Raw genomic sequence first — 25,446 nt, 5'->3', positions numbered from 1 at the left:
AAATGAGGTGGATTTTTTAAAGAATATTTTTCAAAGGAAATTCGATCTCCAAAGGAGTGGATTTTTTAAATAATATTTTTCAAAGGATATTCAGCCTCTAAAGGCGTGGATTTTTTAAATAATATTTTTCAAAGGATATTCAGCCTCTAAAGGCGTGGATTTTTTAAATAATATTTTTCAAAGGATATTCGTGGATTTTTTAAATAATATTTTTCAAAGGATATTCAGCCTCTAAAGGCGTGGATTTTTTAAATAATATTTTTCAAAGGATATTCAGCCTCCAAAGGAGTGGATTTTTTAAAGAATATTTTTCAAAGGATATTCAGCCTCCAAAGGCGTGGATTTTTTAAAGAATATTTTTCAAGGGATATTCAGCCTCCAAAGGCGTGGATTTTGTAAAGACTATTTTTCAAAGGACATTCAGCCTCTAAAGGCGTGGATTTTTTAAAGAATATTTTTCAAAGGACATTTAAATACTACTTTTTTGTCATTATGGTATAAAATACAACATAAAGATGGTAAGCCACATCTTTAGTATTTTGTCCATTCTATTTTAATAGAACAATCCTAAAACAAAATTATTATTACGAAAAAAATATTCATTGAAGGACATAAAAATATTCTCATTTTGAAATATCCCGACCATTTCATGTAATTAAAATTTAAACGAATGCTACAAATAACAATAACGCCATTATATTACCGTCACTTATTTGCCTTTCTCTTTTCTATTCGTGGCATAATGAAAACGAGCAGTGAAAAAAAAAACAGCTACAACAATTTTATTACAAGTCACATTCAAATGCAGAACAATGTTCGCAGCATAGAAAGGACATCGCCAGAATATCATTGGCGGGATGGCTGAATGGTTTGGTTTAGTTGTGTGGTTTGGTGTGGCATCTGTGAATGAAAGAAAGACAAAAAAAAACGCGAAAACCTGTAAAAAGGGATAAAGTCGGTATAAGGTACCACAAATGTCCCTCTAAAAATATGTAATTTTTACTGAAATGAAAAAATGAATAGACATGCATAATCAAATTCTTGAAACTGAAACATTTTAGACAAATTAAATTCAAAAGAATTTTAGACGTTTACATATCAGGACTTTTTTGAAAGTTTTTTTCCAAATATGTCGGTGTCCTAATTTTCTTCAGAAAGAACCACCAAGAGTTCTCCTTCTATACAATACTAATATATGCATCCCAACAAATTGAAATTTTAAGTTCTGCAAAAAATTCCTTTTCCTTTTTCACATGAAATGTTTCAAAAAACTTAAAATGACTTTATCCTCTTGCCAAAAGCTATAAAAAAACTACCAGCTTAACAGGTGTCATACCAAAATCAAAACATCAACCTTACTCGGTAATGTTGCACTTACTGGAAATTGTTTTAAGTGACGCAAAAAAGAAATGGAAAACCCAAAGTCATTTAGTTACGATTATGACTAGAATACAAGGACAAAATCTTCATTCCTGTCCTCTTTATTCCCCTCACATCACATTTGGCTAACTTATCTACATTTCATTAAATGTGGACTTCTATTCCATGGCTTAAATGCAATTCCAGCAAATGAGATTGCAGTTCGTTACCTTTACAAATGGACGAGGATACAGTTGGGGACAATAGGGAATTGCATTGAAATTTAATTGGTAATTGAATGTCCTTTGACAAATATTTTTTATATACACGCCTTTGGAGGCTGAATGTCCTTTGACAAATATTTTTTTATATCCACGCCTTTGGAGGCTGAATGTCCTTTGACAAATATTTTTTTAAAAAATCCACGCCTTTAGAGGCTGAATGTCCTTTGAAAAATATTTTTTTAAAAAATCCACGCCTTTGGAGGCTGAATGTCCTTTGAAAAATATTTTTTTAAAAAATCCACGCCTTTGGAGGCTGAATGTCCTTTGAAAAATATTCTTTAAAAAATCCACGCCTTTGGAGGCTGAATGTCCTTTGAAAAATATTCTTTAAATAATCCACGCCTTTGGAGGCTAAATGTCCTTTGAAAAAAATATTCCTTAAAAAATCCATGCCTTTGGAGACCGAATGTCCTTTAAAAAAATATTCCTTAAAAATCCACGCCTTTAGAACCTGAATGTCCTTTGACAATAGTCTTTAAAAAATCCTCGTCTTTGGTGACCGAAAGTCCTTTGACAATAGTCTTTAAAAAATCCACGCCTTTGTATACCTATTTTAATCCTTGAAAAATATTATTTAAAAAAGCCACGCCTTAGAAAGGCGGATGTCCTTTTAAAACATCCACCCCTATTTTAGTCCTTGAAAAATATTCTTTAAAAAATTCACCCCTATTCTAGTCCTTGAAAAATATTCTTTAAAAAATCCACGCCTTTGACAGTCCTTGATAAAATATCCTTCTAAAAATCTACGCCTTTGATAGTCCTTGAAAAAATATTCTCTAATAAATCCACGCTTATTTTAGTCCTTGAAAAATATTCTTTAAAAAATCCACGCCATTAATAATCCTTGAAAAAATATTCTCTAATAAATCCACGCCTATATTGATCCTTGAAAAAATGTTTTTTTGTTTTTTAATCCACGCCGCTGAAAAAAATTTGAAGATTGTGAAAGTGCGTCTTTCCTAAATGGCCATCCCTATGGGTAGATACGCCACTTTAATTTCAAATATTTAAATTTGCGTAAATAGGTAACAACTAATTCATCCTCCTCATCCCTATCCACACACACACACTTTCTCAGATCCTGCCCCAAATTAATGTATCCATGTAGTTATGTGTATGCACTGCATGTATGTATGTGTGTGTGTTTAACAACTGTGTCCCGAAATGCAAAACTAATACTAATACAAACCAAAGAAGCAAAAGAGGATATGCTGGAGATGGCAAACAAGTAGAGCCCAGCCGTTGATATGGCCGTTCATGTCGAATGCGCTTAAAAGCGCACGTAACGTAACATCACGTACCGCATCGCATCACATCGCTGGCAAGCCAAACGACTAACAACCGAACCAACTACAAAGGAATAAAGGAATGCACAAATAAATGAGTTAATTAGAAATCCACAGTGTGTGTGTGTATGTGGCTGCCACATTGCTTGGATCGGCTTGGTTTGTCGTGGCTTCAATATCTGCTTGCTAGCTCGCTTGGTTGGTTGGCAGCGAGGAGCTTACATAGTCACTGGCTCAAATATGATTGTGACTACAAACTCGCACCATATTTATGGCTGAAAGCGGGTGTGTGTCTGTGTGCGTAAATTTTTCTTTCAGTTGCCTTAGATTTTGCTGGCTTTTGTCATGCAATCATTGTCGTTAAGCTTGTTTTCACGTACACATCCCATACAGAAAACTGAGTGCAGGATATATACTTCCCATGTCAGCCAGGCAGCCAGCCACAACCAGGCCCGGCCCAGCACTACCTAGCCTTGGTTCTTGGCTGAGAATCCTTGTTAGTTGCATTGGCACATTATTATTATAATGTATACCAATGATTTTTACTATTCTCCGTTCGGCCTTCTCATTTTCCCATTGCATGTTGGAAAGGCATCTTCCACACTTAAAGGCTTACCTACATCAGTTCACAATAAATGCAAATAATAACAAAAACAACAAACAAAAGAGGAACGAGTAACACCATTAACGTAAAAAATATATAAACAAGTAAATGGGGCTAACACAGGAGCAAGTCGATTAGGGTATAACCTACATAACAGAAAAGCCTTGGACTTTTTAAATAATATTTTTTCAAGGACCAACGCAAGGCGAGGATTTTTTATAGAATATTTTTAAAAAGGAGTGGATTTTTATTAAAGAATATTTTTGAAAAGGATCAACCAAACAAGGCGTGGATTTTTTAAAGAATATTTTTCAAAAGGACCAACACAAGGCGTGGATTTTTGAAAGAATATTTTTGAAAAGGACCAACACAAGGCGTGGAGCCTAAAGGATTTTTGAAGTTTTCAAATATTTTAAAACAAAAACATTTTTCAAGGCCCAATACAGGCGTGGATTTGTAAAGAATATTTTTTCATGGACCAACTCAAGGCGTGGATTTATTAAGGAATATTTTTTCAAGGACCAACACAAGGCGTGGATATTTTAACGAATATTTTTTCAAGGACCAACACAAGGCGTGGATATTTTAAGGAATATTTTTGAAAAGGACCAACACAAGGCGTGGATTTTTATACCCTACACAACTATGTTGTCAGGGTATTATAGCTTTGTGCAGCCCCAAAATTTGTAACGCCGCGAAATATTTTTTTAAGTATACCGATTCATACCTCGACTAGCTGAGTCGACCAACACAAGGTGTGTATTTTTTCCATTATAATTTGTAAACACGATACAGGCCACAGTTATGGACCAATCTTCACGAAATTTTGCAAGTAGGAAGTAGGAAGACCCCTATTGTTTTTGATAAAGATCGGTTAATATTTAGGGGATGAAATGGACCAAAAACTTTATTTTTGTCTGATTTTCTGGTCGCTCCAGAGGCCGCAATTATGGCTCAAACACCATGGAGAAGGATTATCGGCCAAAGAATAAGAATGTTTTTTGATAAAGATTATCAATATTTAGCGGGTCAAATGGACCCTGACTTTTGTGTGTAAAATGACAAAATTTGTATTCTATGGCGTATATTTTTGCCCCTAAAGGACCTAGACCCAAAAAGTTGATTGTATGTTCAAGAGGAGTGTTTGACCTTTAAATTGATACCAATTATATGGTGTGGATGTATTCAGATGTAGGAGCTACACTTTATTTACAGGTGCTTACGTATTCAGACATTATTTAGTAACCCAAAACCACACTAGAGGGCGGAAATATAGCGCTGATCGCTTCGAAAATTTCCATGAGATTCCAGTTATGGTCAAGGACAACGCATATAACTTTCGGTGATGATCAGATAATAATTTTGCGATGAAATGTACCGAAAACTTAACATTTTGTGTGTGTGTTTTTTTTTTTTTTTTTGAGTCGATATATAGGCCACAATTGAAAGCACAACATTACTACATAACCCACGGTAAAGACAATCAGGACAAATATAGCCCTCGGCTACTGAATATTAGTAATATATGTTGACCTTTAGTCAGGTTTTAAAAGGGTGCAAATTTTAACGAAAGTTTTTCAGATTTTCGATGGGAGTTGTGTAGGATATTTTGGTCGGTCCCGGACCAACTGCTCCGCTAGATTTTTTAAAAAATATTTTTGAAAAGGACCAACACAAGGCGTGGATTTTTAAAGAATATTTTTGAAAAGGACCAACACAAGGTGTGGATTTTTTAAGGAGTATTTTTGAAAAGGACCTTCACATTCCTTCACCAACAAGTTAACACGTTTAATACACCCTCCACCACGTGAATAGCGCACAATAAAGAGGTACTAAATAATAGTTAAACCAACCAACATCATTGACGACAATATGACCAGCAACAATAACAACCATAACAGCCAGGAAGAACGACAACAACAACAACAGCAGCATCAGCATCAGCAACACGAACAACATGAATAGTATTTTTATGAAAACACCGGCAAGGCAAGGCAAGCAGGCTGGCAGCCAGGCAACCAGGCACTTAGTCATTCAGTATTTGGAAAACTTTCTCGCACATAATAAAATGCATATACACACGCTAAGGCACATATGTGTGCCGGAGTGTGGTTGTGTATGTGTTTGTAAGGACAACACGTTACACTCACTTTCGGTGCATTGTTTTTCTTGTGTGTCCTCGTCGTTCAAGAGCAGGCAGGTACAATGAGGCATACAGAGAATAGAATACTCGCACCCATACATACTGACACCCACACCCACACCCACACAAAAGTTATGGATGTTATACTAATGCATAGATTGTATTCTCAGATGCATTATAGCACAGTGTAGAAGTTGTTTTTTTGAAAACAATTTTCAGAACTTTGTTTGTGCGAAAAAAATTTGTTTAACAACTGGGAATGTAATTTTCCAGTTAAAAATTTAATAAGTAGGACATTTTTGTTTGCAACAATTATAAATGTCAGAACTTTAATCCATGCCTTTGATAGTCTTTAAAAAACTATTCTTTAAAAAATCCACGCCTTTAATTTTTTTTAAATAATATTAAAAAAATCCAGTTCACCCATAAGAACTATAAAAAATGGGTTGAGGCATCGGGTAAACCCCTCCTACTATGAAAAAGCAAAGAAAAAGAAAACCAAACCCCCCTAATGATGACGACCCCCGCAAATGTATAAAGGACCACGATCTGCACTTGGAATGTGCGCACCTTGTACAGAACAGGCGCAGTTTTCACCTTGGCGGATGTACTCAAGAAGTACAAAGCCGATATTATTGCCTTACTGGAAATGCGAGGGAAAGCGACTGGCGTAAGTAAATCAGATGATTACGCCCTGTATTATAGCTGCCATGAAACGAGACATGAATATGGCTGCGGATTTATGGTTAACAGGATAATAAAATACCTCGTCTCTAGATTCGCTCCAGTAGATGAGCGAGTTTCTATAATCCGCATAAAAGCGAAGTTCTTCTACATCAGTCTTATTTGCGCCCATGCTCCGACCGAAGACAAAGATGAGCAGACCAAAGACATATTTACGAGCGTCTAGCAGCAGCATATGATCGCTGCCCTGGCCATGACATTAAAATTCTGCTAGGAGATTTTAATGCAAAAATCGGAAGGGAAAGTATCTTCCGTCTCACCGTCGGAAAATTCAGCCTTCATGAAGATACATTCGACAACGGCATGAGGTTGATTGACTTCGCTGCAGCAAAAAACATGATATTTAGCAGCAACAGATTCAAACATCTCCATATACACAAGGCCACCTGGATTTCTCCTGATCAAGCAACGAGAAATCAAATTAATCATGTTGTCATAGACAGAAGGCATTCATCCAGTGTTTTAGATGTTCGATCGATCCGAGGAACGAATATCGATTCGGAACACTACCTTGTAGCAGCCAAGGTACGATCAGGAGTGTCGTAATGCTACTAATGTGAAAAAACAGCGTATAGGGCAACCCTGCAGAGAGGTAATGTGACGGAGAATTATCGGGAGAAAAAGAGAGAGGAGAAACGTGTTTTCAACAAAAAAAGAAGAAAGAACAAGAAAAACGTGAGCGTGAGCAAATCGAAATGTACAGGAGTCAGAATGAAGTCCGGAAGTTTTACCAACGAGTAAAACACCAAACCGAAGGCTTTAGTGTAGGCACATCCTCCTGTAGAGATGAAGAAGGAAACCTGGTGACAGATACAGACAGCATGTTGAGGATGTGGAAGGAGCATTTTGAAAAGCATCTGGTATCAAATGGTGGCGGTCAAGAAGATACCCCAGAACCAATAGGAGATGATGGTATACAGTGTATACCACCTAGCCAAGATTAGGTCATAAAAGCAATTAATCGGCTCAAGAACAATAAAGCAGCAGTAGCCGACGGGTTACCAACCGAACTATTCAAGACTGGTGGTCAGATGCTGGTCAGGTGCATGCACCAGCTGATTAGTACAATTTGGCTAGAGGAATGCATGCCCAACGATTGGAACCTCGGCATCTTGTGTCCCGTGCACAAAAAAAAGAGACAAGAGGAATTTGCCTTCTTCCCATCGCATATAAAGTGCTATCCAGTGTGCTGTGTGGACGATTGGTCAATGACATCAAAGGACCATACCAATGCGGCTTCAGACCTGGAAAATCCACCATGGACCAGATTTTCACTCTGCCCCAAATCCTTGAAAAGACCCACGAAAAACACATCGACACATACCACCTATTCGTCGACTATAACGTCGCATTCGACAGCCCTACCCTTTCAGAGGTGTTTAAAGCCATGTCTACGTTCGGCATTCTTGCAAAATGAATACGGCTATGCAGGATAACTTTGAGTGGCACAAGGTCAGCAGTTAAAGTCGGAAACGACCTCTCGGAGCCCTTCAATACCGAACGAGGATTCAGACAAGGTGACAGTTTGTCGTGTGTTCTTTTTAACATCCTGCTGGAAAAGGCCATACGAGACACAAATGTGAACAGAAATGACACTCTGTACACCAAACAACACATGTTACTCGCCTACGCCGATGACATCGGTATAATGGGTCGAACATTGAGAGCGGTAACAGCTACCTTTAAACAAATTGAAAAGGAGTCTGCCAAAGTGGGTCTGGCAGTAAACGGTGAGAAGACCAAGCTGATGGTATCAACGCGCAACACGTCCAGTAGACTCGGACCAACTGTGGAACTTGAGAACTACAGCTTCGAGGTAGTTAAAAATTGTATATACCTAAATTAAACGATTGACATCTCTTTTGAAATTCTGAGAAGGATTGTGATGCCAACAGATGCTACTGTGTTTTAAGTAAGCAGTTAAGAAACAAGTCCACCTCACGCCAGACCAAACTCACACTGATACTACCCGTGCTGTTATATGGATCTGAAGCAGAAGAGGCAGCTCTTGGGATGTTTTGAAAGAAAAATACTCCGATAGATCTTCGAGCCGAATGAACCACGAGCTTTACAATTTATTCGCGTACATCGACATAGTCAGTCGTATTGAGCTGCAGCGACTACGATGGCTAGGCCATGTTGAGCGAATGAATGAGAATGCCCCAGCTCCAAAGGCAAATAAAAGCGAGCCTATTGATGGTTCCCGTAGAAGGGGAAGGCCACGAATCCGATGGAAAGACCAAGTGGAAAACAACATCTTGGAACGTGGTCTTTCAAATTGACGGAGAGGCGCACAAGACCCAAGCGCTTGGAAATCGTTTTTAAACTCGGCTTAAGCTCGTTCTGTAAGAAGCCAGCTAAGTAAGTAAGTAATTAGAAAAATCCACGCCTTTGAAAAATATTCTTAAAAAAATCCACGCCTTTTCCTTGAAAAATATTCTTAAAAAAATCCACGCCTTTTCCTTGAAAAATATTCTTAAAAAAATCCACGCCTTTTCCTTGAAAAATATTCTTAAAAAATCCACGCCTTTTCCTTGAAAAATATTCTTAAAAAAATCCACGCCTTTGAAAAATATTCTTAAAAAAATCCACGCCTTTGAAAAATTTTCTTAAAAAAATCCACGCCTTTGATTGCCTTTGAAAATGATTCTTAAAAGAATCCACACCTTTGATAGCCATTGAAAAATATTCTTAAAAGAATCCACGCCTTTGATAGTCCTTGAACAAATAAAAAAATATTCTTTAAAATATCCACGCCTTTGAAAAATATTCTTAAAAAAATCCACGCCTTTGAAAATTTTTCTTAAAATAATCCACGCCTTTGATTGCCTTTGAAAAATATTCTTAAAAGAATCCACGCCTTTGATTGTCCTTGAACAAAAAAAAAATATTCTTTAAAATATCCACGCCTTTCATAGTCCTTGAAATAAAATTCTTTAAAAAATCCAACAATGTGTTGGTCCGTAAAAAAATATTTTTAAAAAATCCAAACCTTTCATAGTCCTTGAAAATGTATTTTTAAAAAATCTGCTCCTCTATAAATCCTCCTGGTGTCGTTAGTTTTTCCCCTTTAGTTCCCTTTAATATGAAATCCTTTAAAATGATTTCTTAGCTCCTTGTTGTGTATTGAATGGTGGTATTTAAGCTTTGTAAATATCCCCTTGGCCATGTAAGTCAATACAATATATGTGAGTAGGGATGCTGCAGCAAATAATCGGCCCTAGAAACCTATAGCTAGTTTTTGTTCTCCGATAGTTTTGCACAAATAGAATTTAGCTTCGAGGCATCTTCGGAACATTCCCATAATCATATATTATGTACATATGTGCAAGGGTATGTAAATATAAAGGTTTTCCCCATTGCAGTCAGGACGGAGTAAGGTTAGAGTGTGTACTATACAATTGTTTGTTTGTTGTTGTTGTTTTTGTTTTCGTAAAGTTAGTGTGAATTCAAAGAAAAATATATACAGAATATAAAACATGCACATATTTCTATATAAGAAATAGTAAATATATTTAGTGTGTAATAATGTAATACACAGACATATTAACATGAATAATATGCAAGGTTTTTGCGTGTATCTGTGTGTGGAGACCCCGTTTGTTTTCTAAAAAAAAAAACAAAAAACACAACAAAACGAAACAATGAACTAACAGCGAAAAAAATCACAACGAATAGAGGATAACCCTTCCTTACTGGCTTGTTTGTGTAGTGTTGTTGTTGTTTTTCCTTTTACCAGACTTCGTAAAGGATAATTCAATAAAATCCATAAGCTTATTAGAGACAGAGGTAAATTACAAAAACAAATCATTCGGTGTAGAATTTCAAAAAGTAATGGGGAAAGGGAGTTTGGGGTTTCTTGTTTGGGAGTCTGTGATTGAAATGGTAAAGATTTCAGTTGGAATTAATTTTAAACCGGGTTAGGGGAGATTTTTCTTGCTTCAGGGGTAGCGAAATATTATCATTAGAAAGAAAAACAGTAACACAATTCAATTGGTGAATATCATTAGAAGATGTGAACAACGAATTACAAAAAAAGAAGAGGTAGGGGGAGCATCAGAATTCTCAATGTCGCATAAGGGGAAGCCGTATTTTTCTTGTCATTAGAAATATGCGAGTTAATTAAACATATGTTAAAAGGTCAAATATAGGAGTGCCGATTTTTTAAAAATATGTTTTCAAGGACTTCCAAAGGCTATTTAAAAAAGTTTTTAAGGACTCCAAAAGGCGTGGATTTTTTAAAAATAGTTTTTAAGCACTTCCAAGACCTGTATTTGAAAGAATCCTGACCTTTGGAAGTCCTTGAAAAAATTTGAAAGAATCCTGACCTTTGGAAGTCCTTGACGAAATTTTGAAAGAATACTGGCCTTTTTCAAAGACTTCCAACGGTGTCGATTTTTTAAACCTAAGTTTTTAATGACTTCCAAAGGCGTGGATGTTTTAAAAATTATTTTTTTAGGACTTCCAAAGGCGTGGATTTTTTAAAAATATTTTTTCAAGGACTTCCAAAGGCGTGGATTTTTTAAAAATATTTTTTCAAGGACTTCCAAAGGCCAGTATTCTTTCAAATTTTCGTCAAGGACTTCCAAAGGCCAGGATTCTTTCAAATTTTTTCAAGGACTTCCAAATGCCAGGATTCTTTCAATTTCTTTCAAGGACTTCCAAATGCCAGGATTCTTTCAATTTTTTTCAAGGACTTCCAAAGGCCAGGATTCATTCAAATTTTTTCAAGGACTTCAGAAGGCCAGGATTCTTTAAAATTTTTTCAGGGACTTCCAAATGCCAGAATTCTTTCAAATTTTTTTTTCAAGGACTTCCAAAGGCCAGAATTCTTTCAATTTTTTCCGAAGGCGTGGATTTCTTTAAAAAACTTTTTGCAAGGACTTCCAAAAGCTTGAATTTTTAAAATATATTTTTGCAAGGACTTCCAAAGGCCTGAATTTTTAAAAGATATTTTTTCAAGGACTTCCAAAAACCTTAATTATACCCTTCACCCCACTGTGGTACAGGGTATTATGTCTTTGTGCATATGTTTGTAACAGGCAAAAGGAATCGAGATAGACCTATGATTCCATTTGAGAATATGCATAGAATCACTTTCAGAGTCGATTTATGCATGTCCGTGGGTCCATGTTAAATTGTAAACAAAGTACAGTTCGCATTTTTGATTCGAATTTGATGAAATTTGACACAGCTCATTAAATTGGCCCAAGGACGAACCCTATTGAAATTGGGAAAAATCGGTTCAGATTTAGATATAGCTCCCATATATTTTTTCGTCCAATATAATGTAAATAGTGCACCCAAGTCCCTGAAAATCATTCGATTTGCACGAATTTTGGCGTAGCGTACTGAATTATGTCTAGAATAACGTGTGCCAAGGTTCGTGAAGATCGGTTCAGATTTAGATATAGCTCCCATATATAGTTTCGCCCGATTTTAGGTAAATGGTGCGCCAAAGTCCCTGAAAATCATTCGATTTGCACGAAATTTGGCATAGCGTACTGAATTATATCTAGAATTATGTGTGCTTTGTGAAGTTTCGTGATATATATCGTTTCGTTTTAGGTAAATGGTGCATATCTTATTTACACGAATTTTGTAGCCTCCAAATTACATAATGTTTCGCCCGATTTTTTATATATATTTATGTAAATGGTGTGCCAAAGTCTTTATATATCTTTCGATTTATACGTAATTTGGTATAGCGTACTGAAGCAAGTCTACAATGATGTGTGCTAAGTTTCGTGAAGACCGGTTCAGATTTACATGTATTCGTCCGATTTTTAGTAAACGGTGTACTAAAGATTCATAGCTAGGCCGATTGATACAACGTTCTGAAGTTAATATAAATTAATCTCTGGTAAGTTTCCTTGAAATCGGTTCAGATATAGATATATCATGGCTTCTATATAAAATTTCGAAATATCACATATTAAAGTTCGTTTAATTTCGTATTAATGTTCTTTCAAAAAGGCGACATCTGTTAGGATACATATGTAGAATATACCCAAAGTGGTGAAGGGTATATAATATGGTGAAGAGGCCGACTATATAGTCGGCCCAGTCCGATTTTACTACTTTCCTTACTGGTTTTTTTAAATATATTTATTCAAGGACTTCCAAAGGCTTGGATTTTTAAAATATATTTTTCCAGCAATAGCTGACCCCAAAAACCTCAACTTAACAACAACTGCGTCCAATAACCACTTCTCAAAAATTCTCCTCCCATCCTTTATTTTAATAGACATATTGTTCAGCTGTTTTTTAGAAACTCTCGACATAGCTTTGTCATAAAATTCCTAATTATTTCCTTGCAATTTATTACCACTCGCTCCCCCTCCCTGTCAACCGACAAAACAAATGCGAACATTTCTTTATAAAAGTCACTTTTTTATCTACAAAAAACTTTGAAAAGTTATCCTGACGGATATGCCAACTTGAATTTATTGTTATTTGCATCAGTACTGGTTCCATTCAAACATTTTTCTACTGACGATGATGAAAATGGCCAGGTGTTACAAACATTAGGACAAAATTAATGTATCAACCCCACCATGACATCCATTTCTAGCCAGAGGTTACAACACCACACAAAACCCCAAAAAAAAAGAAAACATCGAGGAAAAATGAAACAAAAAAACTCAAAACTACTCATAAAGGTTTGAATAGCCAAAGCAGGGATGGAAAAGTCAGGTTAAAAAAAGACCAGATTTCCAAATGTGTGGATTTGTAAAGAATATTTTTTCAAGGAGTTCCAAAAAGTGGATTTTTAAAGATTTTTCTCTAGGAAGGCGTGACTTTTTTATTGACAAATATTCAAGAACTATCAGATGTGTGGATATTTAATGAAAACCAGTAAGAAAGTTCAAAAGTCGGACGGGGCCGACTATATGATACTCTTCACCACTTTGGGCACATACAAGAGATGCTAATATCTACAATATCCTGTAGATGGAACAGACATAGACATATTTTTAGGAATCGGACTATTATTGACAGTTTGGTGCGTCATTCACATAAAAAGCGGACTAAACTATATATGGGAGCTATATCTAAATTTGAATCGATTTTAACAAAACTTCGCAGACATCAGTTTGGGCCTAATTCAATTCTCTGTGCAAAATGTTGTCCCAAACGAACAGATATTGGGAGTTTGGTGCATCATTCACATAAAATTGGACGAAACTATATATGGGAGCTATACCTAAATCTGAACCGATTTTAACAAAACTTCGCAGACATCATCTAAATCTAAACCGATTCCAACAAAACTTCGCATACATAAGTATGTCCCTGATTCAGTACTCTGTGCAAGGAAGGCGTGACTTTTTTATGGACAAATATTCAAGAACTATCAGATGTGTGGATTTTTAATGAAAACCAGTAAGAAAGTTCAAAAGTCGGACGGGGTCGACTATATGATACTCTTCACCACTTTGGGCACATACAAGAGATGTTAATATCTACAATATCCTGTAGATAGAACAGACATAGACATCTTTTTAGGAATCGGACAATTATTGACAGTTTGGTGCGTCATTCACATAAAAATCGGACGAAACTATATATGGGAGCTATATCTAAATTTGAATCGATTTTAACAAAACTTCGCAGACATCAGTTTGGGCCTGATTCAGTACTCTGTGCAAAATTTTTTCACAATCGGACAAATATTGGGAGTTTGGTGCATCATTTAAATAAAATCGAACGAAAATATATATGGGAGCTATATATAAATCTGAACCGATTTTAAGGAAACTTAACACACCTAATTCTTTACGCTGTACCAAATTTCGTGCAAATCGAAAAATAAATAGGGACTTTGGTTCACCATTTAAATTAAATCGGACGATCATATATATGGGAGCTATTTCTAAATATGAACCGATTTTCAGGAAACTTAACACACATCACTCTAGACCTAATTCATTATGCTGTGCCAAATTTCGTGAAAATCAAAAGATATATAGGGACTTTGGTGCACCATTTGCATTAAATCGGACGAACATATATATGGGAGCTATATCTAAATCTGAACCGATTTTCAGGAAACTTAACACACATCATTCTAGACCTTATTCATTACGCTGTACCAAATTTCAAATCGAACACACATTTACATTAAATCGGACGAAAATATATATGGGAGCTTTATCTAAATCTGAACCGATTTTTAGGAAACTTAACACACATCATTCCAGACCTAATTCATTACGCTGCGCCAAGTTTCGTGCAAATCGAGAGATATATAGGGACATTGGTGCACCATTTACATAAAATCGGACGAAACTATATATGGGAGCTATATCTAAATCTGGACCGATTTTCACGAAACTTGGCAGACATCTTTGCAGGCGGCTTAATGCATTACGCTGTGCCAAATTTCGTGGAAATCGAAAGATATATAAAGACTTTGGTGGACCATTTACATCAAATTGGACGAAACTATATATGGGCGCTATATCTAAATCTGAACCGATTTTGCCAATTTCAATAGAGTTCGTCCTTGGGCCAAATAAATGAACTGTGCCAAATTTCATCCAAATTGGATCATAAATGCGATCTGTACTTTGTTCACAAAAATACATGGACGGACGGACACAGACGGACATGCGTAAATCGACTCAAAAAGTGATTCTATGCATATTCTCAAAAGGAACCATAGGTCTATCTCGATTCCTTTTGCCTGTTATAAACATATTCACAAAGACATAATACCCTGTACCACCGTGTGGTGAAGGGTATACAAAATACAGAGTTATCAGTGGTGTGATTTTTTAATAAAAAAAAAATTCGAGAGCTGTCAGAGGTGTGGCTTTTTTTAAATAATTTTTCAATGACTATCAACAGGCGCAGAGTTTAAAAAGAAATCAAGGACTATCAGAGGCGTGGAGTTTAACTAATAAATCAAAGGCGTGGATTTTTAATGAAAAAATTCAAGAGGCTCAGAGGTGTGGATTTTTAAAGAATATTAATGCTCTTTAAGGTCATTGTTTCTCACTCAAAAAAAATCTCCTTCCTTTTTTTGTGTGTTCGCAAAAAAACCAGATTTCCCAGCCCTGCCCAGAGGCTGGCAATGTTTTGTAGCTAAAAGCAACAAACCAACCAACCAACCAAAAACAGTCAACTAAAACTTCGACTTAAGTTATTGTTAGTTTTAATATTATGGCTGTAGTTCTTGATGTTGTTGTTACTATTTGTTATTACTGTTACTACTGCCACTACTGATGTGGCGGCTGTTGCTGCTTTGAGTTCTGTTGTGACTGTTGCCGTGACTGCTGAATGCTTTTTCATTTCTGGCATTCTGGCTAAAACAACGACGAAATGGAAGGATGGATGAATGGATGGCTGGTAATGTGTTCGCAAATAATGTTTTTACTAAATGTGATAATGCATGAATATATGAATGTATGTCGTCAGTGTGTGTGTGTGTGTCAAAATGTGTTCCACATAAAACAAAAAAGTAAAGTAGAAAAAAAAAACAACAACCAAACAAAAATACGATTACGAGCCCACTTTTAATGGGACATGCCTTAAAAATAGAACTACATCTGAAAACAGCTGGCTGACGGACGGACTCCTGACTGACTGGCATGCCTGGAAGGGTAAATATGAATTCGGCCGGAAGTGCACTTAAAAGATTCGTTGTCGTCATCGCCATCCGTATGTGAAGTAATGTAATAAAATGTTAGTAACTCGTCAACAAGAAAACAATAAACCTTAAATATCAATCATAACGATTTAATCAAAAAGAAAGATTTATGAGATGATTGTTATATATTATAACAGATTGATTTAATGTTATTTGATATTAGAACTTTAAGCGATTTTTAGGAGAGTCGTAAGGATTGAGGATTTTTTTTTCTGAAGAACTAATAGCATCATTAAGCGTGGATTCTAAAAGAATAGGTTTTCAGTGACTGAAGTGGGCGTGGATTTTTCAAGGACTATCAAGGGCATGGAATTTATAAAAATATTTTTTAAGGACTATCAAATGCGTGGATTTTTCAAAGAATATTTTTTCAACAACAGGCGTGGATTTTTCAAAAATATTTTTTCAAGGTATGCAACAGTGGTGGATTTTTTAAAGAATATTTTTTCAAGGACTAATAAAAACGTCTATTTTTTAAAGCATATTTTTTTAAGTAGTATCAAAGGCGTGGATTTTTTATAAATTTTTTTTCAAGAACTATCAACAGCCGTGGATTTTTTTAAAGAATATTTTTTCAAGGACTATCAGAGGCGTGGATTTTTTAAAGAATATTTTTTCAAGGACTATAAGAGGCGAGAATTTTTTAAAGAATATTTTTCAAGGACTATCAGAGGCGTGGATTTGTTAAAGAATATTTTTTCAAGGACTATAAGAGGCGAGAAATTTTAAAGAATATTTTTCAAGGACTATCAGAGGCGTGGATTTTTTAAAGAATATTTTTTCAAGGACTATAAGAGGCGAGCATTTTTTAAAGAATATTTTTTCAAGGACTATAAGGGGCGAGAATTTTTTAAAGAATATTTTTCAAGGACTATCAAAGGCGTGGATTTTTCAAAAATATTTTTTCAAGGTATGCAACAGTGGTTTATTTTTTAAAGAATATTTCTTCAAGGTAAGCAACAGTGGTTTATTTTTTAAAGAATATTTCTTCAAGGTAAGCAACAGTGGTTTATTTTTTAAAGAATATTTTTTCAAGGACTAATAAAAACGTTTATTTTTTAAAGAATATTTTTTCAAGGCGTGGATTTTTTAAAGAATATTTTTTTAAGGACTAAAATAGGAGTAGATTTTTTAAAGGTCTATCAGAGGCGTGGATTTTTTAAAGGTCTATCAGAGGCGTGGATTTTTTAAAGGTCTATCAGAGGCGTGGATTTTTTAAAGGTCTATCAGAGGCGTGGATTTTTTAAAGGTCGATCAGAGGCGTCGATTTTTTAAAGGTCTATCAGAGGCGTGGATTTTTAAAGGTCTGTCAGAGGCGTTGATTTTTTTTTTTTAATTTAGAAGAATATTTTTTCAAGGACTAAATAAGGAGTGGATTTTCTAAAGGTCTATCAGAGGCGTGGATGATTTAGAAGAATATTTTTTCAAGGACTAAATAAGGCGTGGATTTTTTAAAGGTCTATAAGAGGCGTGGATTTTTTTAAAGGTCTATAAGAGGCGTGGATTTTTTTAAAGGTCTATCAGAGGCGTGGATGATTTGAAAGAATATTTTTTCAAGGACTAAATAAGGCGTGAATTTTTTTAAAGGTCTATCAAAGGCGTGGATGATTTGAAAGAATATTTTTTCAGGGACTAAATAAAGCGTGGATTTTTAAAGGTCTATCAGAGGTGTGGGCGATTTGAAAGAATATTTTTTCAAGGATTAAATAAGGCGTGGATTTTTTAAAGGTCTATCAGAGGCGTGGATGATTTTAACGAATATTTCTCATGCACGAAATAAGGCGTGGATGATTTTAACGAATATTTCTCATGCACGAAATAAGGCGTGGATAGTTTTAAAGAATGTTTTTTCAACGTCTATCAGAGGCGTGGATTTTTTAAAGAATATTTTTTTTTTGATGAGGCATGGATTTTTCAAAGAAAAATCTTTTGAGGACTAAAAGAGGCGTTGATTTTTCACAGAATATTTTTTTAAGGACTAAAAAATGCGTCGATTTTTCAAAGAATATTTTTTGAGGAGGATCCAAAAGGCGTCGATTTTTCAAAGAATATTTTTTTGAGGACTAAAAAATTCGTCGATTTTTCAATGAATATTTTTTTGAGGACAAGGGCAATGATTTTTTTTTTTGAGAAATATTTTTTCAAAGCCTAAAATTGACGTGCATTTTTTTAGAAATATGTTTTAAAGGTCTAAAGTAGGTCCGGATTTTTTAAAACATATTTCATAACCTACGTTTTTGAAAGCTTTTAAATTTATTTAATTTTATTATGGACCTTTTATCCCACCCTTTCTAATAAACTGCAACGTTAACAATGATTTTAAATCACTTTATCCCAAAAAAAGATGTCGGTCTTTAAAAAACGTGTATCCAATTTAATCCTTTAATAACCCCCTTCTATTAACCCACAACTACCAACAATCGGAGTCTAGTGTAGTCCTGCCTCCTTTTCCTATTTGACCTAAGTATGCCCATTTATGAGTCTGTTTAGTTGAGAAAAAAAAGGAACAGAGCGATAAGGTTTACTTAAGTAAGGCAGTACCAAACCGAAACCCCAAAAAAACCGAAAAACATTATTGGACACAGTCCATTGATTTAGGTAAGCTTTTCATATTGCTTGAGGGATTTTGTCAATATTTCTTCTAACTGTCTCGGTTTGTTTTCTCATTTTTTGTTGCTCTACTCTGACCGTAATCTCGGAACATTTGTGTTCGTTTGCAGTTGTTGGTGTTGTTGTTGGAATAGTAGCCTTAATGTTGCTGCTGCTGCTGACGATGATGATGAGGATGACTATAAGTTATGCTTATGTAGTTGTTGTTGCTGCTGTTGTTGGTTGCCATAAAATCCTAAACTTCATTTGATTGCAGATTGAATATTTAGATTTTTTTCTTTCTCTTCGTGTGGTTGTTGTTGCTTTTTTAGTTTTTTTTTTTTTTGGAAAATTGAATGACTTTGAAGTATGCCATCCCCCAAAACGCCAATTACCAAAGATAATGATTTTATTAGGACATAACCACCAACCAATTTGTTCACACTCACCAACCGCACTTTATTAAATTGCTTTTCATCAAAACTTTGAAAGTTCTCTGGTGACTTGCACGTCTTAAGGTGGTTGGTCGGTCGTTCGTTTCAGATCGGTTCGGTTGTCAGCTTGTTGGTTTGGGTTGGCTGTTGGCTGCCTGGCTGAATTACTTATTAATGATGTATGGGCACAAAATGGAATTGAAAACAGCAATGCCTCGCCGTGGCTTTTGAATAAAATATGTGAATTAGGCCACGACAAACAAAGATAAGCCGCAGCAACAACAAATATCTCTCAGCAATTCAAATTCGCCAAAATCTCTTTGAGATTTGAAAGTGTCTGAAGTGTTTTGTGGTTACAATTGCTTTACCACACCTTGGCATTGCTTCACACATTCTGTGGCCTCTTCAAGTGAGCTGAAAAATTGATGTGGTGGTTATGAAAGGCATGGGGTATTGGAGTGGGGTAAATAGGTAAATATCACATTACCATTAGATGGGCACAGTGGTATCATTACACAAAATCAAAAGTGGATTTGAAAAATATATATTTTTTCAAGGACCAACATTAATCGTGGATTTTTTAAAAAATATTCTTTTAAGGACCAAATCAAAACGTGGATTTTTTAAAGAATATTTTTGAAAAGGATCAACCAAACGATGCGTGGATTTTTTAGAGAATATTTTTGAAAAGGACCAACCAAGCAAGGCGTGGATTTTTTAAAGAATATTTTTCAAATGGACCAACACAAGGCGTGGATTTTTTAAAGAATATTTTTCAAAAGGACCAAGGCGTGGATTTTTTAAAGAATATTTTTCAAAAGGACCAAGGCGTGGATTTTTTAAAGAATATTTTTCAAAAGGACCAAGGCGTGGATTTTTTAAAGAATATTTTTCAAAAGGACCAAGGCGTGGATTTTTTAAAGAATATTTTTCAAAAGGACCAAGGCGTGGATTTTTTAAAGAATATTTTTCAAAAGGACCAAGGCGTGGATTTTTTAAAGAATATTTTTCAAAAGGACCAAGGCGTGGATTTTTTAAAGAATATTTTTCAAAAGGACCAAGGCGTGGATTTTTTAAAGAATATTTTTCAAAAGGACCAAGGCGTGGATTTTTTAAAGAATATTTTTCAAAAGGACCAAGGCGTGGATTTTTTAAAGAATATTTTTCAAAAGGACCAAGGCGTGGATTTTTTAAAGAATATTTTTCAAAAGGACCAAGGCGTGGATTTTTTAAAGAATATTTTTCAAAAGGACCAAGGCGTGGATTTTTTAAAGAATATTTTTCAAAAGGACCAAGGCGTGGATTTTTTAAAGAATATTTTTCCAAAGGACCAAGGCGTGGATTTTTTAAAGAATATTTTTCAAAAGGACCAAGGCGTGGATTTTTTATAGAATATTTTTCAAAAGGACCAAGGCGTGAATTTTTTAAAGAATATTTTTCAAAAGGACCAAGGCGTGGATTTTTTAAAGAATATTTTTCAAAAGGACCAAGGCGTGGATTTTTTAAAGAATATTTTTCAAAAGGACCAAGGGGTGGATTTTTTAAAGAACATTTTTCAAAAGGACCAAGGCGTGGATTTTTTAAAGAATATTTTTCAAAAGGACCAAGGCGTGGATTTTTTAAAGAATATTTTTCAAAAGGACCAAGGCGTGGATTTTTTAAAGAATATTTTTCAAAAGGACCAAGGCGTGGATTTTTTAAAGAATATTTTTCAAAAGGACCAAGGCGTGGATTTTTTAAAGAATATTTTTCAAAAGGACCAAGGCGTGGATTTTTTAAAGAATATTTTTCAAAAGGACCAAGGCGTGGATTTTTTAAAGAATATTTTTCAAAAGGACCAAGGCGTGGATTTTTTAAAGAATATTTTTCAAAAGGACCAAGGCGTGGATTTTTTAAAGAATATTTTTCAAAAGGACCAAGGCGTGGATTTTTTAAAGAATATTTTTCAAAAGGACCAAGGCGTGGATTTTTTAAAGAATATTTTTCAAAAGGACCAAGGCGTGGATTTTTTAAAGAATATTTTTCAAAAGGACCAAGGCGTGGATTTTTTAAAGAATATTTTTCAAAAGGACCAACCAAACAAGGCGTGGATTTTTTAAAGAATATTTTTCAAAAGGACCAACCAAACAAGGCGTGGATTTTTTAATTAATATTTTTCAAAAGGACCAACCAAACAAGGCGTGGATTTTTTAATTAATATTTTTCAAAAGGACCAACCAAACAAGGCGTGGATTTTTTAATTAATATTTTTCAAAAGGACCAACCAAACAAGGCGTGGATTTTTTAATTAATATTTTTCAAAAGGACCAACCAAACAAGGCGTGGATTTTTTAATTAATATTTTTCAAAAGGACCAACCAAACAAGGCGTGATTTGGATTTTATGGAATATTTTAAATTTGTTTCTATGAAGTTTTCCTCGATGGAACCACTGTCCCATCCCATAAACCGTTTTAATCCAAGTACCCAGGAAAATGACTTGAAATTAATTTCCAAACCAACTCTTTCCCTTGTTGGTTTTTAAACAGATTTGTTACTGAAAACCAGGCTAGCAACTATACACTAAAGTATTCAACAATGTATGTATGAGTCTGTGTGTGTATGTGTGTGCGTAAGTTTGCCTGTACTTTGTCCCTGATAGTATTAATTTATAACGACATAATGACAAAAAAATTTCAACTTTAGTTGAGCTGTGCCTAGACATCAATTTTCAGCTTTTTGGCTTAAATCCTTTTATTGCTTTCCGCTCATTTGATTTGCTTCGTCTCATTTGCTTTGGTCTGACAGATTCATTGCGATAAGTTCCCCCAAAATCTACTTTGTGACTGACGAACTGACTGACTGCCTGACATATTTGCTTGATCCGCAAATGTGCGGTGATGCTGTATCAGTTACTTACATAAAATCCACAACAACCTCCCATCCCGCTACCCGCAAAAAATTGCTGTCAAAAAGTTTTCGTAGAACAATGTCCTCTTTGAAAAATATAAATTTGTATATCCTTGATGAGTTTCCTGTCACAGAGAGAGAGAGAGATTGAAAGAGGCGAAACAAAACATTGAAGTAGTGGCAAAGTGAGTGATAGGGTCGTAATTACACAAACACACAGCCATATAAACTGACTTAGTAGCCAGTCGTTGAGGGTAAAAAATGTTGAATTATTATTTTTTTTTTCTTAAATACAATCTTGATTACCCAAATAACCCAATTATTTCAATAAATGATTTTCCAGTGCAAAGACCTTCTACACTAACCTCATTCTACACCTAACTACCTATCTCCCTCCAATATCAATTAGATGCCTTGCTCGATTTCATAAAACTTAATAATAAGATATTTTGTTGTTGTCGTTAAAAAAAAAGTGCTGAACATTTAAAAAAGTGTACAACGTTTGGCACGTCATTAAAAATGACTAGGACAAATATTTTAAAAAAAACCAAGCCTGTCCTTAAAAAAATATCTAAAAAACTCACGCCTTTTAATATTTAAAAAAAAACTCTAGCCTTTTAATAGTCCTTCAAAAAATATTAAAAAAGTCCCTAGAAACGCCTCCACGTCCACGCCTTTGGATAATTCCTAAAAAAATATTTTATATTCACCGTCAACGTAGATCGGCCCATAGGTCTTTCGGAGAATTTTTCTCTCAAACACTCCAAGAGCTGTCTCAACTGCTTGCTAAGTACCCATGCTTCAAATCCATACAACAGCACAGGTACTATAGGGTCTTGTAGAATGTGAGTTTGGTCTCCAGGGAGGTGGGCTTGCTTTTGAGTTGTTAGCTCAGACCATAGTAGCTTCTGTTGGCCAACACTATCTTTCTCCGAATTTCAAAACTGATGTCATTCTTTTTATTTATTGCGGTACCAAGGTATGTAAAATCTTTGACCACCTTGAAGCTGTAGTTCTCAAGTTCCATAGTTGGCCCGAGTCTACTGGACGTTTTGCGCGTTGATACCATCAGCATGGTCTTCTCGCCGTTTACTGTCATGCCCACTTTGGCAGACTCCTCCTCAATTTGTTCAAAGGTGGCTGTTACCCACTTTGGCAGACTCCTCAATTTGTTTAAAGGTGGCTGTTACCGATCTCAATGTTCAACCCATTATGTCGATGTCATTGGCGTAGGCGCGAATCATGTGTTATTTGGTGTACAGAGTGCCATTTCTGTTCACCTTTGCCTCTCGTATGACCTTTTCCAGCAGGATGTTAAAAAGGGTCACACGACAAATTATCACCTTGTCTGAATCCTCGTTCGGTATTAAAGGGCTCCGAGAGGTCCTTTCCGACTTTAACTGCTGATTTTGTGCCAGTTAAAGTTATCCTGCATAGCCGTATTAATTTTGCAGGAATGCCAAACGCAGACATGGCTTTAAACACCTCTGAACGGATAGGACTGTCGAATGCGGCTTTATAGTCGACGAATAGGTGGAATGTGTCGTGGGTTTTTCCAGGATTCGGCGCAGGGTGAAAATCTGGTCAATGGTGGATTTGTTAGGTCTGAAGCCGCATTGGTGTGGTCCAATAATGTCATTGACCCTTGGCTTCACACAGCACGTTGGATAGAACTTTGTATGCTATTGGAAGGAGACTTATTCCCCTATAGTTGGCACATATCGTTTTGTCTCTTTTTTTGTGCACGGGACACAGGAGGCTGAGTTTCCAATCATTGGGCATGATTTCCTCTAGCCAAATTGTACTAATCAGCTGGTGCATGCTCCTGACCAGCATCTGACCACCAGTCTTGAATAGTTCGGCTTGTAACCCATCGGCAACTGCTGCTTTATTATTCTTCAGCCTATTGATTGCTATTCTGACTTCATCGTGGCTAGGTGGTATACACTCTATAACGTCATCTCTTATTGGTTCTATTTGATACCAAAAGTTTTTCAAAATGCTCCTTCCAGATCCTCAGCACGCTGTTTGTATCTGTTACCAGGTTTCCTTCTTCATCTCTACAGGAGGATGTGCCTGCACCAAAGCCTTCGGTTTGGTGTTTTATCCGTTGGTAGAATTTTCGGACTTCATTCTGGCTCTTGTACATCTCGATTTGGTCACGCTCACGTTTTTCTTGTTCTATCTTCTTTTTTCTGAAAACTCGTTTCTCCTCTCTCCTTTTCTCCCGATAATTCTCCATCGCATTACGTGTTGCTACTGTCTGAAGGGTTGCCCTATACGCTGCGTTTTTCACATCAGTATCATTACGACACTCCTGATTGTACCATGGATTTCTTGATGGTGGTTTTTGGTACCCAAGTTTTGCTTTTGCTGCAGTTTGTAGGGAGTGGACAATTCTTTGCCATTGTGATTCTATACTATTATCGGGACAAGGGGTGCTTTCGTCAAGCAGTTGGGTATGTTGAGCGGAGCTATCTGTTGTGTTTGCAGCTTTTCGGCGTCGAATTTCCGTGTTACATTAGATCGCACCTTTGCTGCTACATTAAGACGGGTGCGTACCTTGGCTGCCACAGGTAATGGTCCGAATCGAAATTCGCTTCTCGTATCGATCGAACGTCTAAAACATTGCACGAATGCCTTCCGTCTATCACAACACGATCAATTTGATTTCTCGTCGCTTGATCAGGAGTAATCCAAGTGGCCTTGTGTATATCGAGATGCTTGAATCTGGTGCTGCTAACTACCATATTTTTTGCTGCCGCGAAGTCAATCAATCTCATGCCGTTGTCTGATGTTTCTTTATGGACGCTGAATTTTCCGACGGTGGGACCAAAAATACTTTGCCTTCCGATTTTTGCATTAAAATCTCCTAGCAGAATTTTTATGTCATGGCCATGGCAGCGGTCATATGCAGTTTCTAGGCGCTCGTAAAAATGTCTTTGGTCTGCTCATTTTTGTCTTCGGTCGGAGCATGGGCGCAAATAAGACTGATGTAGAAGAACTTCGCTTTTATACGTATTATAGCAATTCGCTCATCTATTGGAGTGAATCTGGAGACGAGATCTTTTTTTCTCCTATTAACCATAAATCCGCAGCCAAATTCATGTCTCGTTTCGTGACAGCTATAATACAGGGCGTAGTCATCAGATTTACTTACGCCAGACCCTTTCCATCGCATTTCCTGTAAGACAATAATATCGGTTTTGTACTTCTTGAGTACATCCGCCAAAGCGAAAACTGCGCCTGTTCTGTACAATGTGCGCACATTCCAAGTGCAGATTCGCAGATCGTGGTCCTTTACACGTTTGCGGGGGTCGTCAACTTCAGGCGGGTTTTGTTTTTATGGCTTTTTAGGGCGAATATCATTCATGTAAATGGTGTTTTATTAATTTCTCTGTCGAGGTGAGCTACATGATCGGAGTTGCAATGAAAAGGAAAGCCAAAGAGATACTACATT

The sequence above is a fragment of the Musca vetustissima genome, unplaced genomic scaffold, assembly GCF_032173495.1.
Source record: "Musca vetustissima isolate MV318-11 ecotype Yass unplaced genomic scaffold, APGP_CSIRO_Mvet_v1 utg5970, whole genome shotgun sequence".
NCBI classification, from domain to species: Eukaryota; Metazoa; Arthropoda; class Insecta; order Diptera; family Muscidae; genus Musca; species Musca vetustissima.
This window is presented reverse-complemented; position numbering follows the sequence as displayed.